We start from the raw sequence: 13,680 nt of genomic DNA on the forward strand, positions 1-13,680 counted from the left end.
TATAATATTGTTATGGGTTTGCCGATGGGTAACGAAGTGATTGAATTTGATGAGAAAATTGTAGCGTATGCTGTTTGGGCTGAACAATTTCCTGGATCCGTAAGCTCCCAAATTACACCTTTAATGGTTAGGGACAAGCTCCTTGCAAATCACAGAGATGATACTAATTTTAAATGAAATTTTATAATGATGGTTTATAACTTCTTTATTGAATCAAATCAAAATCGATATTTGACAAGAGATATACTACGCTTCTTTGGTAATATCGAAAACTGTAGTGACTATAATTGGTGTGAGCTTCTAATTGATAAATTGAAAAAAACACATGCTTATTTGGCTACTGATACAAAGAGAAATTTTGTAGGACCACTGCCTTTTCTTATTGTAAGTTATAAGTTTCCAAGTCGGTTTTCATAATACTGGTTATATTGTTGAAATATGATAAAGAAACATATTTTCTTGGTGTAGTACTTGTATGTTTGCAGAGTACAAAATCAAAACACAACAAGTGTGCCTACAGTCTATCCAGCCTACCGTGTTTGGTCAGATATGCTGGTACGAGAACGGCAGAAGTATGATGCAAAGAACGAATGTTTTGGTGTGGGTAAATTAATAGAATTACATGACAGATTAGAGGTAAATAAGCGATGCATTTATCATTTTTTTAAATTTAGTTAATGTTTAAATTAAATTTTGTTATCTCTTCAATTAATCGTAATTCATGACTATGCAGGACGAAGATGATGTCATCAGCAGAGAATGGGAGGTAAGAAATTGTATAATGTTAGAAAAAGGTGGAAAGAAATGTGGGTGAAAAACATCTTATTTTGACTGATAAAAAGATGCAGGAACGGGAAGAAAATGTTGAATTGACGATGTAGGAGATAATTGTGAGGGATGAGGTGGAGAACGAGGAAGGGATGAGGGACACAGCTCAAAATATAGAACTTAGCATAATGGTTGCTGATGAAAAGATTTGTGTAAGAAATACATTTTTCATTACACGACACTTCCAGGGAGTATGGACACTGATTAGTACAAAATAGTTATTTAATAGTAAAGACAAAGTTTTGATGATTTTCAGTAAACTGTTGCATGAACAAATAGTGCAATTTAAATGCGTGAAGACAAATACGAATAATGAGAACTTTTGAATGATGAACTCAGACAGAAACAAATTATGGACATTGATGCTGTGGACTTTCGAACACCAAATCCACAAATATGACCGTATTCCTTGTAAAATTTAAAAGCAACTTCCAAAGTTGGAAAATACTGATTGGTTTGTGGTTTGTGCCTGTTGTCGCATTTTGGTGTCCAAAATTCGCTACCATCCGCAGCAACAAAATATATAGACTCACACTCATTATCTTTATGTGATTCCTCCAAATCTTCATCTGTGCTTTCATTGCTGGTCTCTCCTCTTGAATCTTGTTTACATTGTGATTTATCAGAATCCTGTTCACATTCTAACTATTCAGAACCAGAGCTCTCAATTTTAGGATGGTATTCAGAACCTGATATGAATCATAAAATGAATTAATGTACAACATCATTTGTATTTAGAACATAACATAAAAATAAGATATAACATAAAAAAATCTATAAGCACAAAAAACCCAGTTAAAATTACCTGCAGATTCTTCAACATAAGTCATATTTGGTCTTTATTAGCCAAAAAAATTGACTATTTACTGAAGAAGTGAAGGAGAAAAGTATGTGAAATCAGTTGAGTGATAAATGTTAAATAAGAATAGGCGGATACTGAAATAGTCGGATTGATAAGATCTTTTCTAAATTTTGATAGAGACTCCTATAATCTTGTTGGGGTTAACTGTAAGGTGTTCTATTTTTATGCACGATGGGGTATATGTGCATAGTGTACTTGTATAACCCTATAATTATTATTTAAGAACTATAAAGAAAAAAAAATTGATTGTTGGATTAAACAAAAATGAATGGTCAGAATTTAGGACTCCAAGTCTCCAACTAAACTAGGGACTCCATTGAACTTTTGTCAATATATATATATATATATATTCTTGTTTGTGTTGTATAATTTGTATTTAATTAATGAATTTAAACATGATAGTCAGTGTACGTTTAAAATGAAATGATTAAATTTAATCAGTAGAAGCCGCTACTATGTTTACAAAGAAAAAGCTAAAAATTAATATATATGTTGAATACAGAGTTGACCAAAAATTTTGAATTTTATTTTAAATAAACTATATGTACTGATCTATATTATTACTGATTTCACTACTAACTTACAATTAACTTACTCAATTTAACAAGTTAAAAAATGCATAACTGAAGTCAGAATGACTTGCAATCATAATATAAAATAATATAAAATTTACACTACTGTTAATATAAAAGTTGATTTTAATGAAAAATGTTAGTTTTCAAAATTCAACATATGTATGTATGAAAAAATGGTAATTTTTTTTATTTACACTACCGTTAACAAAGTAAGATTAAGTCATATGTGTGTGTGTCAACATGTAAGTTATCGTATGTTATATTTCTTGGTAAATTATGATGGTTTCAATTAGAGCTGCAAATGAACAGAGCCGTTTGTGAACAAAATTCGGGATCGGCTCGTTTAAGTGAACTCGACTCGGCTCGTTTTCTTAAACGAGCCGATCGCGAACAAAAAAACAAACTCGGATAATTAAATGAGCCGAGCCGAGTTTTTGGTATGTTCGGCTCGGACTCGGCTCGGACTCGGCTCAGATTCGGTAACTCGGCTCGGCCTCGGTAACTCGGCTCGGCTCAGATAAAATTTTTATATATAACATATGATAAATATTTACTAATCACTTGTATAAAGATTTTAATTTTTTTAATTAAAATTTAATACTAATTTTAAAGTAAAATTATTAATTTAATACATATTTTAACAATAAATAATTTAATTAATTTCATAGATATCACTAGAACTTGATTACTTTAACAAACAATTTATAATTAAACATAAGCCTAAATTTCACCTCACTTTTATTAGAGGAATATATGATAAAATCGACCAAAATTACGATTTCGAATAAATTAAAATAGTGAGTTGTTAAAATAAATAATGACATTATAATATTTTTACAAAAATATAAAATAATTTTTATTAATTATATTTTTCAACCACTTAAAGGGGCTTACTTCCTTTATTTTATTTTATATGTCTTTTCTAATCTAAACCAATTTAACTGAAATATCAAAAATTATTAAATCTTTGACAATCGACATCAATAATTTAAAAGTAATATACATTTTCTAAAGTTATGAATGTTTTAATAATTTTTAAAAAAATGATTCTGTTCTAAAACTCGACTTGTGAAATAAATTGATAAAATTACATGGATTAAGAAACAAGTGTAGAGTGTGAGTGTGCGTATATGTTTTTAAGATAAAATTAGTATTTGATCTCCATATAACTTATAAAATTATAAATTATACCTTAAGCTAGGTCGATTAAAAAATATATGCGAACTATTAGTGGACAACTCGACTCGGCTCGAGTTCGGCTCGTCTCGGTTGTTCGTGAGCAAACTCGTGTTCGACTCGGCTCAGCTCGTTTATACACGAGCCGTTCGTGAATATTTTTTTCAGCTCGGGTTTTAAACTCGGCTCGGCTCGTTTTAAAAAAAATTAGGCTCGGCTCCGACAGAACTCGGCTCGTTTATATGCTAAATATCTAATTTATGTAAATGTAATAAGCATTATTAACATCTAGTAAGATAACTGATTACTTAAATAACATGCATTTATAATTATTCAAAAATTAAAATTATGTAATAAATAAATTGCAATAATTTATCTATGGTATTCACATTATCACTGATTAACAATCCATATCTATTTTTACACAACCGAGTATCAATTATGGTTGTAACATAAAAATAAATTATATATTTTAAAGACTTATTATTGATATTCATAATTTTTCAAGAATTCGAAGAAAAATTTGTAATAATATCGTTATTTAAACCATTTTTAAATTTCTTTCATTATGAATCTAATGTTTCTTAATATAATAAGTTGATAATATTGTATACTATTCCACTAAAATCAAATATTTTTCAATTCGATATAGTTTTATAAATATCAGTTGATTTCTTCAAATTAGTGAACAATATATATTGTTTCTTAAATAGTATAAAATGCATCGAATCAAATGCTACAATATAGTATAAATATAAATTTTATTTGAATAATTTAAAATATTAAAAATAATTCAAAATATATGTACAAAAATATCTTGATCAATGAATATTATTTATCTAAAAGAATTCTTTTTAAAAAGCTAATTTTTTAAAGTAAAAAATGAAAAATAAATTGATTTAATATATCATCGTAGTTTTAACAAATATCGTGAAATCTCATATCAAATTTCGAATATTCTTAAAATCGGGATAAATTCCAAAAATAATAATGCGCTAACAGTGAAGTTAGTAATTTTAATACAAATAATCAATTGATTTGATCCTATAAAGAGCTAAAACACATTAATTTATATTAACATAAGATATTAAAAAATTTCACATTATTGATAAGATATTCTCGCTGAGGTTGTAATTTAAATTTACTAAACGTAGAATGGGATGTAATCAAATTTCGATTATTTTTTGAACAATGGGCCAAGTTCTGATTTTAAATTCGAAATAAACTAAAATGCATTGACTGATAATAATTCGAACTTATCTAAATATATAATACCAATATAGATTATTTACATATATGGGATTCTATTTTCAATACTTTCTTTAAAAATTATATATGTACATTTTAATTATTTTTATAATAAAAATTATGTTAAAAATATATGAGATATATTTTTAAACTAAAAAATGATTAATATATAAGATAATAATCCATTTATGTACTATGCCTAACTTTACATCTGGAATTCAATTCTTTAAAATTAAGTGTACAAATATTCAAGTAACTATCTTTTATTTTGCGGAATTCAAGTAACTATTTTTAAAAAAATATTCATTTAGCACACTTACATATTATGTGTATGATAAAAAGTACATGTGACAATAAGTTGTAGTGATATGGGGTTGTATATGTGAATGAAATATCTCGAGTTTGATTCCCACAAATCACATTTTTATATAAATATTAAAAATAGGGGTAGTTTAGTCTTTTCAATGAGACTTTTTAATCTCACAAATATTATCACCATGTTCTTCTATTATATATAGACTCGTCCGTGTGCTCCACATACATTTTTTTATATTGTATGATTTTAAATTTAATCGTTATTTAAAATTTTTAATATTATATCAAGAAATTTCAATTAAATTGATAATATATTTTAGTCAAAAAGGTAATTGATTGGTTATTAATAATTAAAAATTATTATTATATTTTATTAAACAGAATTTTTTATGTTATATTTGGAACAAAAAGTGGGTTTGTTAGAAAAAATTGAAAAAATTAATATACTTTAGTTGAAAAAATTCATTATATATATAGATGGCCATTTACCGGCGTTTACCGCCCTGCCGATCGGGATCAGGTCCCTACCCATTCGGGGCAGGGATCAGAAAGATATCTATTAATTTTCAATATATCATGCATTTCAAAAATATTTCAAATGATTAAAAATCTACTAATAAATGTATCAAAATTCACAATTTTATCAAATAAAATAAAATTATATATTTTTAAATATCACCGAATATATATATATATATATATATATATATATATTTATAAGTTAAGTTCTATGGAGACCACTTTTTTTGGAGACCTTGGAGACCATTTATGTTCTGCAAGTAAAATATTGCATAAAAATATTGCAAAACATATTATTTTGATAATCATGCTCAATAAATATCCTTATTTAATTCAAAATTTTGAATATCATGTATGTACTGCATATAAAATCTTATGTTAGGCCTTAATCAACTGTAGAGGGGGTGAATACAATTAATACAATCAATTCGACAAAGTTTCAACAGAATCAATAGTTTTTATATTAACAGATAAAAACTGATTACAAACGTACTCTCTCGAAAGGATGAACAAATATTCTTGAGTGCTGCTAGGTTATGCGAAAGATATAATAATATTCGCATTACTTATAGCATGAACCTAATCTGTGCTTTATATAGAGCACAACTACATAATGTATAAGGAATCCTATTCTATTAACAACAAGGAAACCTAATACAATACTTCTGAGATAAAGTCCTTCACCTCCTTGAGTTCCTGTTTCCTTTTCCTTATTGAAGATCAACTGATGTGATAAATAATTATTACATCATCCGTTGACATCATCATCCGTTGATATCATCATCCGTTGATATCATCATCCGTTGATATCATCATCATCCGTTGATATAAGTTCTGATGTGAACTTCTGATAGTTTTTGCTGGTATCATCAATTATATCTAACAATCTCCCCCAACTTGTGCATGATAGAAATATGTACAAGTTCCAATTGATGATATCAAAACTATCTAAATGTAGGAATCAAGTATGCATATTCAATCTTACTTCAGTGAATATCAGACTTTACTCTTCATTCAGAACTCTAACACAGTCTGGAAAATCTTCAAGAAACTTCCTCAGCAGATTCTATTCCATAACATCCAAATACCATTACATCCTCTGTTTATGTTCTCTCAGTTCATCTGTTGATTCATCATTCTGATAGATGGGAGCCCTGAGATTATGTAACTTCGAATTTGAAAGGAATATGTCCTAAGTCCAATCATGTATTAGGATTTCGGAATAACTTTTTATGTAATCTGTTTTGATTTCATTGATATTAATAAAAGACTTGTTTTGTTTTTATTACGGGCTCTATCTATTTAAGTGTTTAAATAAGATATACCATAGTTTAGAGTAAAGCTTTTTATGGATTATGATGAGATCATACTAGTGAGACCTAAAAGATGATAACTCTAAACTTAAATAGTTCCTGATCATAGGATTACTAACTGGTAATTAGTAATCCGTAAAGATCGGTACATACTATGCTTGCTTCATTATTAAGGATGTCTGTTCTCATAGACATTTGTGTGGTGACACTATAGCTAGTATGTAGGTGCTTATTATAGAATAAGTTCACTGAACATGACTCGCACAGCTGAACAACTGATGGAGTTCACTCACGTGTCAGCAGTTGTTCACATAGTGATAGTTGTACAAGTATCCTTAGACTTGAGGTCATCATAGTCATCTTGTGTACACTGAACTATGCTTTGGTTTAGTTCTTAGTCTCCAGGGACAATTATTAGGGCTATACTGGGTATAGGAATTTGTACACGAAGATAGTGTATGATCAATAAAGGATCTACCCCTTCCAGTGAAGGAAGCGAATGTTCAAGGCTGATCCAATTATGCTAGTTCAGGAATCTCTGGCTAGAGTGAATGAAATTAGAAAGGAGTTTCTAATTTGCATAGAACTAAGCATAGTAAATGGTAAGCAAGTGATTAAATTAGATAGGCTTGACACAAGATCCATGCCTTGTATTTAATCAGGACATTGTAGGGTAGAAGGAGTTTATTGTACGGTAACTATTCACTGAATAGGTTCTTGGTATTCTAAGCAGTGAATTCGTATTATCCGGATAGTCGCGATATGCTGAGAAGTATCCCTCACGATATAGAATAAATATGATTAATTAATTAATCATATTTAATAAATTAGAGAATTTATATAAATAATGATAAAATAGTTTTATTATTATTTATTTCTACTACCAGCTTAATATTGAACCTACAGGGTCACACCATAAAAAGAGAATGATTTAATGGTGGAGGAATTAATTAATAATGACTGATAATTATTTATTTATGAAATAAATAATTAATTGGCAAATTTAATAATTGATTAAATGAGATTTAATTGATTATAAATTAATTAAGAAAAGTTCTTAATATTATTAATTAAGAATTTAATTTTTGGAAATTAAATCAAGAGAGAGAATTATTTCTAAAGTGTTTAGAAAAAGGATTAATAATTAAAAGGTGTTTTAATTATTAATGAGAATAATAAATGGGTTAATAATAATAATATTTTATGGAAAAATTTTAGCTGAAAATTTTGCCTATAAATATACTATTATAAATCCTATTTTTATTCTAACCCAAAAATCCAAATTTTTCAGAAAACCTAATTCTCTCCACCTCCTCCTCCTCCTTAGCATCGTTTTCTTGGTGGATACCGGTGGAGTGCTTCACGTTTCAGGAGCAGCTGCTAAGGATCTCTGATCATTGCTTTTGGATCACTATTAAAGGTTAGTAATCGATTCATATGTTTTAATCACGATTTATATGCTTTTATTTGGAATTTATATATGTGTAAAAGTATTTTGCCATGCCTCCGCTGCGATTAAAATCCAACAATGGTAGCAGAGCATAGGTTGTATGCATATAGATCTGTGGTAAAAATTTCAGAATTTTATGTGCTTGTATGAATTAATTATGATTTTTAGAAGTTATATTATGGATTAATTATGTCTGATGAGAAATCGTTTCTCAAAATAATTTTGAATGTTGATCTGGGTTCTACAAGTATTGTAGATCGTTTGGGTATTTTTTTCATAATTTTATGATGTATAGATTTTTTATTATGAATTTTTGAAGATCTTGCAATTAAATTCGTAATTAAATAATCATGTATATATATATAAATTGTAAGTATGTATATATATCTGCTGTGGTTGCTGTACTGATGGCACGGAAGCAAAGAGAGTACAGAGAATGTTAGACACGGCAGAAGCAGGCGGCGGCAGCTGCAGGCGCGTGCAGCGCACGCGGGGAAGGGGGTGTCGCGCATTCCGGGAATGCGTTATACCCTGTGGCGCATTCACGGAATGCGTTACACATTTTAATGGCTTAAAAGGGTTGTAACGCATCACCGGAATGCGTTACAGGGCTGGTAACGCGTTCTTGTAATGCGTTACAGCCCATCTGTTATTTTTAAATTTGATTTCTGGGAGTTTCGTAACTCCGTTTTGGGCGTGCAATATATCGTTGGATTCGTTTTTCCGAGACGGATCTAATGGAGTGATCAAATTTTAGTTTATATAAAAGTTTTGAACTGTTTATATTTCCGAAAGTGTTTTAAAGCTATTTTTAACTGTTTTAACTGCTTTTAAATGCTTCATGTGATACATAGAGATGTATAATGCTTAGACCAATATGCTAGATGATGTAACATGCCTACCTTGATGTTTATTCATGTTGATATATGTGATATATGCTTAGTTTATCATGCGATGATAGATTTAGGTGAACTTAAATGAACATAAGGCGTTTGTTAGACAACCTAGTATAGTGAAATTGTTTCATAACCTTAATAATAATATTATGAATACAATCATGAGATTCTTGTGTTTATGAAACACGTAATTGAATATGAATTTTCAATATGAGAGAAAGGATGATTCTATCAACAACAGATTTCTATCTGTAAAAAGGGTTATTAAGTGACGCCTCTTGACAATGCTCCACCCGATCTGGGAATCATCTGATTATCGATTATTGATTTAAAATATTTAATTTAAAAGGAAGAATCTCTTTATAATATGATTATGATTGTAACGTAATATAATCCCTCTAAAATTAAATAATATCAAGTAGTAATTGGCCAATGATACAACGGGCTTGTGTCGGTCATAGCCTTCCAACATGATAGAAAGTAGTTCTTATTTTTAAGTCATTGTCGGTTCGTGCTACAGCCGAGGGCTTTGATTTCGAAATAAGAAATACTTGTCTATTACATAGAGATGTGTACATTGAATTAGAATCTAAAGGTCGGTACGTGCCACAGCCGTGGGCCGTTGGAGACTGATTCAATTGTACGGAATGTTGGGTTAGACTTTACTTAGAATATTGAGTTTGTCGTGCCACAGCCGTGACTCAATTATTCAAGAGGCTAAAGTTTGATTAGGGAATAACATAAGATGTAATTGACAATAGTTGTCTGCCTATTGAACATTACATGGCAGTTCGTGCTACAGCCGGGGTTGTGTAATGGAATGTAGGATCCCTATTCCCACTAGCATTATGAATGCTTAATTTTTCACGTAGGGGGTTGAATAAATTAGATAAACTAGTGGGAGCCACTTATGAATAAAGACCCGATTCATATAGTGTTTTGAAATGAAATTGAATATTTGCTAAGTTTTGTTATGTGTTTATCATTTACAGATTTACAATATACATTATGTCTTCTGCACTATCACTCAGGAGCATACTGGATGCTCATAAGTTGACTGGTCCTAATTATGCTGACTGGCTTCGAAACTTGAGAATTGTTCTCAAGATTGAGAAGCTGGAATACGTGATTGACTCACCTAAGCCTACTGAACCTGCTAGTGATGCACATAATAATGAATATGTTGTGTATCATAAGTGGGTAGATGATGCAAATGTTGCTCAATGCATCATGCTAGCTTCCATGAATATTGAGCTACAGAAGCAACATGAGCATATGGATGCTCACACTATCCTCATGCATCTACAAGAGTTGTATGATGTGGCAGGGAGGACAGCTCGATATGAGATATCGAAGGAGCTGTTCGGTTGTAGGATGTCTGAGGGATCATCTGTGAATGACCATGTACTTAAGATGATCAATTTGATTGAACGTCTTGGACAACTTGGTTTTTCCATGGATGGGGAGCTGAGCCAAGACCTGGTCTTGCAATCGCTTCCGAGTTCGTTCTCGCAGTTTGTTGTGAACTTTCACATGAATAAGTTGGATGTCAGCCTGCCTGAACTCCACAACATGTTGAAGACTGCGGAATCGAATTTTCCCCCTAAGAAGAGTTTTGTTCTTCTAATTGGTGAAGGTTCTAATCCTAAGAAAAGGAAGAGGAACCCTTCCAAGAAGAAGAAAGTAGGTGAGAAAACGCCGGTTCCACCAAAAGCTGAAGACCCCAAGAGCAAAGTTGTTTGCTTTCACTGTAACAAGGTGGGGCACTGGAAGAGGAACTGCAAGGTTTACCTTGCAGAATTGAAGAAGAAGAAGGGTAGTGAGACTACCGCTTCTGATTCAGGTATGTTCATGATAGAAGTGAATATGTTATTAAATCAAATTTCTACTCGGGTATTAGATACCGCCCGTGGTTCTCATATCTGCAATTTGTTGCAGGGACTAAGGAGAAGTAGGACTCTTGAGGAAGATGAGGTGATTCTACTGATGGAAAATGGAGCAAGAGTTGCTGCTAAAGATGTAGAATCATTTCATTTACATATGCCTACGGGCAAGACTATTGTTTTAAATAATTGTTATTTGGTTCCCTCGATTGTGAGGAATATTATTCCCATGTTAGACTTGGATGTATTTTCATTTATTATTGAGAATAATGAATGTTTTTATTCTTAGAGATAATATTCTTTATGGACGTGATACTTTAAATAATGGTCTGTATAAATGTGACATAATTTACTTCAGATTGAACAAACTAATAAAAGAAAAGGGATGATGAAAATCTCACTTCATTGTGGCACTGTAGTCTCCATTTAGTAGACATGGAGAGAGGGCTGCAAATTTGCTAGGAATGGTACACACAGATGTATGTGGACCAATGTCTACGCAAGCCATAGGTGGATTTTCATACTTCATTACTTTCATGGATAATAGATCTAGATTCAGATATGTGTTTGATGAAACACAAGTCTGAAGCCTTTGAAAAGTTCAAAGAGTATAAGTATGAAGTGGAGAAACAAACCAAACATAGTATTATAATTCTTCGATTAGATCGAGGTGGTGAATACTTGAATGGAGAGTTTCTGGATTATCTCAAAGTAAATGGTATAGTCTCCCAGTGGACGCCTCCAGATTGGTATCTGAAAGGAGAAATCGAACTTTGTTAGACATAATTCGGTCTATGATGAGCTATGCAAATCTTCCAGTATTCCTATGGGGTTATGCATTGGAAACCTCAGCATATTTACTGAATAAGGTGCCTTCCAAATCTGTTCCTCAAACTCCGTATGAGATATGGAAATAAAGGAAACCGAGTCTTAAACACGTTAAGATTTGGGGATGTCCAGCTTATGTCAAATAAGTTGACCCAGATAAGCTGGAATATCGATCCGTAAAATATAGTTTTGTGGGATATCCTAAAGAGACTTTAGGGTATTACTTTTACACCGATCATCGGGTGTTTGTCTCCAGACATGCTTCCTTCTTGGAAAAGGAGTTTATCCTTGAAGGAAACAGTGGGAGAAAAATTGAACTTGATGAAGTTCAAGAAGCACAAACTACTATGGATCAAGTGGAAACACTTGTTCTGACTGAACAACCTTCTGTGGAACAGCCCATTCGTAGGTCAGGGAGAGTATCTCGCCAACCTGAGAGGTAATATGGCCTTGTCATTGAGAATGACAATGAGTTGCCGATCATTGATGATGACGACCCTGTGACCTATAATGAGGCTATGAGTAGTGTTGACTCAGAGAAATGGCATAGTGCCATGAAATCCGGAATGAAATCTATGTATACGGGATACAAAAGAATGATTAGAGCAGATGGCCAGGTGGAGACCTTTAAGGCCAAGCTTGTGGCAAAAGAATTCAAACAAAGGCAATGGATTAACTTTGATGAAACCTTTTACCTGTAGCCCTGTTAAAATCAGTTCGGATTTTGCTTGCGAATGCTGCTTACTACGACTATGAGATCTGGAAATTAGCCAGATGGTTTTCTTTCCAAGAGAAATGAAAACCTAGTGTGTAAGCTGCTGCGAACCATATGTGGTTTAAAGCAAGCTTCTCGTAGATGGAACATCCATTTTGATGAGACAATCAAAGAGTTTGGTTTTATGAAAAACATAGATGAACCATGTGTCTACAAAAGGGTTAGTGGGAGCGCGATAACATTTCTTGTGTTGTATTGAAATAGAGTTGACACATATAACAACATAGCAGACCCACTCACAAAGCTACTTTATGAAAGTCACTTTGATCATCATAAAGACAAGATGGGTATTAGATACCAGAGTGATTGGCTTTAGTACAAGTGGGAGATTGAAAGGAATATGTCCTAAGTCCAATCACGTATTAGGATTTAGGAATAACAGAATTTCCAAGAGATAGATCATCCAGCTCTAGAAACCCAATTTTCTTTCTATCAGGATTAAAGGTTAAAACTTTAGTCCTTAGGCTCATTTCTATCTTGGCTCGTCCAATAGGCATATCAACAGCATATTCAGATTGATCAATGTACTTTGGAATGTAGTTTGATTTATAAGGCATTCCTTTCTGCTTTAACTGTATCAGTTTCTTTATGAATGCAGACCATTTGACAGTTACATAATTAGTTACCTTGAGAATTGTAGCAATAAGTTCCAATTACTGCCATGGTTTGTCTCCGAACTGTTCTTGATTCAACCTTAAGCTTCTCCCAGACTACAGAAAATAGATTATTTTCTCTTTAGTATGATCAATAACAATTTGCACTGATATGATCTTCTGTAAGTCTTCAAGCATTATATTGTCTCCAATTTCTATCAAATATGAATGCTTTCTTAGAGTCGAAGCTTCTCCTAAAAATGGATCATCAGCATTTAATCTTCCAAGAACACTTATGATTCCAGGTTGTCTAGTTCGAGAACTTCCACTATAAATCTTCTTTATTATTTCAGAAGAATTTCTTCTAGGTGCTGGTTTCTTGCTTCCACATAGTAGCTTCTTATTTTCTTCAAAAGTAA

This window comes from Apium graveolens, chromosome 11 (genome assembly GCF_009905375.1).
Source record: "Apium graveolens cultivar Ventura chromosome 11, ASM990537v1, whole genome shotgun sequence".
NCBI classification, from domain to species: domain Eukaryota; kingdom Viridiplantae; phylum Streptophyta; class Magnoliopsida; order Apiales; family Apiaceae; genus Apium; species Apium graveolens.